The sequence below is a fragment of the Amblyomma mixtum genome, chromosome 3 (assembly GCF_055824585.1).
Source record: "Amblyomma mixtum isolate Tamu chromosome 3, ASM5582458v1, whole genome shotgun sequence".
Taxonomy (NCBI): Eukaryota; Metazoa; Arthropoda; class Arachnida; order Ixodida; family Ixodidae; genus Amblyomma; species Amblyomma mixtum.
Genome location: NC_143014.1, coordinates 72,168,718 through 72,174,187, shown reverse-complemented (window position 1 = coordinate 72,174,187; position 5,470 = coordinate 72,168,718). Strand labels below are relative to the sequence as shown.

Here is a 5,470-nt window from a genome sequence, read left to right as displayed (position 1 = left end):
GGCCACAGCTGGCACAGAACAAGGTTAACTGGAGGGACATAGGAGAAGTCTTTGTCATGCAGTATACGTAAATAGGATGATGATAATTAAATACCGGAAATAATAATAAACATAATGGATAACCGAATAGCAAGGCAGCTTAACAGTCTAAGATAAATGGTGACGAAATATGAATGCTGAAATTCGAGTTCGTCAGCAAGCTTATGACACGACATGCCGGTCCACGGGGTTACCCTAGCGGGTGGTCCTGTCGGGTAAGTATCGCTAGCAGCGCTGACGGTGTTCGACGTGTCCGTAGGGGGCACGGACGCGGCTGTTGTGGCCCCACTTGATATGGGCCAGTACGGACGAAGCTCTCCATCGCCATCGCGTTTTATTGATACGGCTGCGCAGTCGTGGTTGACAAAAAATGTTCCATTATGTTAACAGCAATGGAGCCACACAGCCTGCAACCTGCAGTGCCCAGGCGGCTAGCAATTGTTCCAAGGCGCGCTTAAAAACTGCTGCCGTCAGCTGCTTGTGCCGGGAATGCGTGAAACCACATTCTGAACGATTAGAGGTGCGCGTCTGGGTGACATTCCTTGCCTAAGTGCTCTCGACAAAGCCGTGTTAGCTGACGTAAGCCACGACTGGCTTCGACAGCGCCCGGCATAAAATCACTACGGGAATGTCTAAAAAATGCTTGCTCTACGACGCTGCGATCGAAACGACAAACTTTAATGCCATGTCCCGCTAAGTCATTACGCGCTCCAAATTCCGCAATGGTGAAAACTAGAAAAAAAGAAAGACGTGCACACCTTTAGAAAAAATATCGAGCGCTAAAAAGACGTGAACGCCAACCTGCAAAAGCATTCTACTACCTTTCAGCTTTTCCTGCATGCTGTCAAACCGCGGTTAAAACATATTGCGTCGGCAAATGCATACTGAACTCGCAAAAGGGGTCTATATCGCGTCAACTTTTAGTTCCAACAGCAGCAAGGTTTGCACAATGGTTTCTTCGCAACCTTGAGCTCTGCACCAGTTGCAGAAAATACGAGAGAGTCAGCTGATGAGCAGTGTGACCCGTGTGGCCCGTAGAATTGTACCGTATCGTATCCATTTACTTCTGCGCCTGCCGGACCAGCGCAAACGCGCGTCTTCGTCTCTCAAGTCATACTAGAATGCACGGCGCTTAAAGAAAAAATTTTACTCAAAATAATACCGGCCTTCGCTATGAGGTGCAGAAGAGCGGCTGTACTCTTGGTAGTTCTAAAGCCCCTCAAAATCTGTAGTTCCAGCGGTTCTGCGGGCACATTCATCCATGTGCGGATGATGTGCGGGCAGCTGCGGGCCAGTTAGCATATACTGCATAGATATATTATGCGTGCAGCGCCGCGAGCGCCGCATTCGTGGCCTCCAGGGTTCTGGCAGTTCGGGTGGTTCGCGATCCCACTTCTGCCGAAAACCTTAACGCTAAATTTAAATTCCAAACATTTCATTTTATACATACGTTATTTACACCAACAAAATCAGAATGAGAGTAATTAAGCAATAAAGTATTACGGCAAATTAATTTTTCGACCTGTTTGAATAGTCGGCGCTGACCACTAAGAAAAGCGTAGAACGTACGAGCAATCTCAAAATTTGTTTCATATCTGGAGCTTTGTCGAACGGAGATCTTGGGATAACTAAAAAATCTCCGTGCGCCTTTTATTTGCCACGAATTGATGCACAATGAAGCAGCACGACGAAATGGAGGCGAAGCGAGCAGCGACCATGTTGCTCGACCCTATCCGGCGGATGCAGCGTACGCTATCGCCAGTTTTGGGTTAACGCTCCAGCAGCTAACCCAAACCCAGAATGTATTTGGGTGCTGCTCATGTGCACTGACGATCTCCCTAACAGGGGCCATACCCCTACCCCCAAAGCGAAAGGGTCACGGTTGGACGCCGATCTCCACTGAGGCAGCGAGATCTTGCGGCATCCCGAACTAGAGATGCTAGGGACGCTGACCAAGATGCCGTCATTCACTATCTGCGCCGGCTAATCCTCTATATTTGTTCATAAAAGGTTTGTTCTCTCTCTCTCTCCACTGCGGCGGCCGAGGCGGTCGCTTCGTTCCTTCGGTTCCGCACCTGTGCCGGCAGACGGCGATTCTGGGCTTGCTTTTCTTTCTTTTTCGCGGGACGTCAACTGCATTTTATAATGCTTCCTGCCGGCATTCACTATCTGCGCTGGCTCATCCTCTATCTTTGTTTATTAAATGTCTGCCCTCTCTTTCTCTCTCTTTCTCTCTCCACAACGGCGGCCGAGGCAGTTTCGTTCCTTCGGTCCCGCACCTGTGCCGGCAGATGGCGATTCTGAGCTAGCTTTTCATTTTCGCGCGACGTCAACGGCATTTTATAATGCTTCCACGAGAAATGAGAGCAAGAAAGTCGGCGATATGCGCGCAAAAGATTTCTCATTTGCCTTTCGAATAAATTTATGTGAAACTCTGAAGAATCGCAAACACCAAGCGCAAACGTTTCAAACATAGGAAAAATCCAACAAATACAATTTTGAATTTAGAGTCACCACTCCGTTCATTGTGCTTGTCCCTGTAGCGCAGTGGAGAGCGCGTTGGACTTCTAATCCAAAGGTCCCGGGTTCGAATCCCGGCAGGGATGATTTTGTTTTCAGAAAGGGGGAAAGATTTCTTTATACTTCGGTCATTGCCCTCAAAATTATTGGCTGGTGTTCTTCCATTTCACAAATCCGACAACTGGTTCACCCTCCCTACGACCTCGTTGCAAACTAAGAAAACGCGAGTCCAAATATACTGAAATTGTGCTACAAAGCATATGTGTACCAGTGATTCCTCCGGTAGTCCATTCTCGGTTTTTCTTTGAAAATTACTTCATAGGATTTCTCTTTGAAAAAACCAACTGTTAACTGTCCTCTCAATTGCGCTCTGCCTTAGTAGAACAAAACATAAGGATAATGTTATACAAATTATGACTGCTGGAATACGGGACACACGAAAGAAAGACACGTAACACAAGGGGCGTGTTGCGTGTATTTCGTGTGTTCCGTCTTCTCGCAATGCTTAACAATGAATAATTACCAACTCCCAAATCGCAGCCTTGAATTAATACTTTTATGACTTAGCATTGGATGTTGAAACGTCATGCTAATGTTAAATATTGACACACATGCAACGTTTGCTATGGTATGGTATGGTATGGTATGGTATGGTATGGTATGGTATGGTATGGTATGGTAAGGTAAGGTATGGTGTGGTATAGTATAGTATAGTATAGTATAGTATAGTATGGTATGGTATGGTATGGTATGGTATGGTATGGTATGGTATGGTATGGTATGGTATGGTATGGTATGGCACGGCCGCTTGATGCAAAGCGCAAAGCGATCGCTTTGCACTTTGCATCAAGCGGTCGTGGGTATGGCACGGTATGGTATGGTATGGTATCGTATGTGGCGTTTAACGTCCCGAAGCAACTTAGACCGGGTTCGATCCAGGGCCCTTTGGATATAACGTTTGCGATATCCCAAACATTAGTTTAACATAGCAAACTGTTAAACCTGACTGTAAGGTAACCGTACAAGTAAATTTCAAGTGCTGTGTCCCAGAGATCCAGCGAAAAAAAAAAAGGATCCAATTGAAAATTTTTCAATTGAAACCAATTAGTCGGAAACCAGTTGTGTTTTCGCCACCATTTGGACTCAACCATTGGATCATTGGTGTTTTAAGTTTGCAAATAATTGGTGACCAACCAAACCAAATTGCTCACTATTTGAACTCAAGTGGCATACCTATTTCACTCAAAAATATGGTTTGAAGTGCTCAGCCAAAAAAAAAATCCGAATTCCATTTGGAAACAACCAATTGGAGCCTTACGGGTTTTGTCCAAAATTTTTTCGTCCTTGTCTCGGCGCCGCTTGCTACACTCATGTCGAACCAACTCGCCCAACAGCACGTTCTGTTCGGGATCAATTAGCTCTTCTTCTAAAGACTGCTGAGAGAACCCTGCCTTCTGCCAAATTTTTTTACAAGTGAATTGAAATTATACACACGTTTATGGAAATCATCGTTATATCCCGTGATGACCGAGCTTCCGACGGGATTTGTCATTCCTTCGTTATATCCATTATTTCGTTATAAACTGTTTCGTTATAACGAGGTTCGACTGTATATACAGCTAGGGTGGCCCAGCTAAATTTGGCCAGGGTTTGAAAATATGCCGAGGTACTCTAAGACGACAAGACCAAATGCATGTTGTTGGCTATTGTATTGAGCAAGTCACGCTATTTTGTATTCTGCTTAATTGCATAATTAGTCAAGATTAATTAACCAACTTCGCAAGCAATGAAGTTCGGCAAAAATTCCAAACAAGTTGTATAACGGTCCGCAAAGCGTCGGACTGAATAGTTTCTAACTTTCCATCTACTACGTATTAGTTTTTTTCAGCTCTGTGCATATTTGAACAGGGTGAGCTCGCGGGCTAGTTGGTTATTCATAATAATTTTTTCAACAGCGCATGCTACACAAGGACACAAGACGAGGAAACAGCGGCTCGTGTGTGTGTTTCCTCGTCTTGTGTCCTTGTGTAGCATGCGCTGTTGAAAAAATTACTGTGCATATTACCGTTAAATAAAAAAAAAAATACCACGGGACATGCACGCTTGCGTTTCGCGATTGGAGTGCTCTCAAACGTTCTACGTACAAACTAACAGATCATTTAGTCGGGTGTACTGCCACTCAAAAGACGACAGGGCAGCGACGCAGGCGCTGGGTGTCCCAGCTAACTTGGACCAAGATTTATAAAAAAAACTAAGCGTTCTTCACAACTGGAATCACATGTATGTTTTTAGGGTTTGTCTAAAGTTACAGTAGCATTTTTTTAGGTCGTCCTGTTTGAATAATTAGTCGAGGTAAATAAATTAACTTTTTAAATATAGCTTGAAACGTTCAGGCGTCAATAGGAAAGTTGTGGAGCTCCACATATATTGTCCAAACCGTGCATGCACTTCGAACGAGATAGACTTAGCGTGGCCGTTTTTATTCGGGAAAAACGAAAGCCCGCGGAGTTTAAAAAATTCCACGTGCCCGAATGCGCCTTGATTACAGCGCTCCCATCCGTGCTTTGTAAAAAAACAGCTCGCTTCGCGTCTTTCGTGCTGCCCAAGACAGAGCTTCGCGTTGTGCTTGGTTCCAAAATAAGCGCCAGTGGGTACGGGCGGCAGTTGAAAGAAAGAGCGGCTCCTGTTTCGCGGTGATAATTGCGCTCTCCGTTAGCAGAATGCATGCGGAAGAACGATGACAATCTCATGAGTTCAAATTGGGGAGCAAGATCCCAACAAGCAAAGACGCATATAACAAGCCTGATAACGTCGTGTGAGTTGCGCGGAAAAACAGGAGCCGCGCTTTCTTTCAATTGCAGCGACTCCCGGGTTTAATGTATGCGGACGATATTGTACTGTTAGCAGATAG

The 5,470-nt window shown here is 45.2% G+C and overlaps 1 non-coding gene across 1 annotated transcript; it reads left to right on the top strand.

Moving 5' to 3' along the window:
• The first annotated feature begins 2,572 nt into the window (after window positions 1-2,572).
• Window positions 2,573-2,645, top strand: TRNAR-UCU (transfer RNA arginine (anticodon UCU)). Its single transcript has one exon. It is a non-coding gene; the product is annotated as a tRNA-Arg (tRNA).
• The last annotated feature ends 2,825 nt before the right edge of the window (window positions 2,646-5,470 follow it).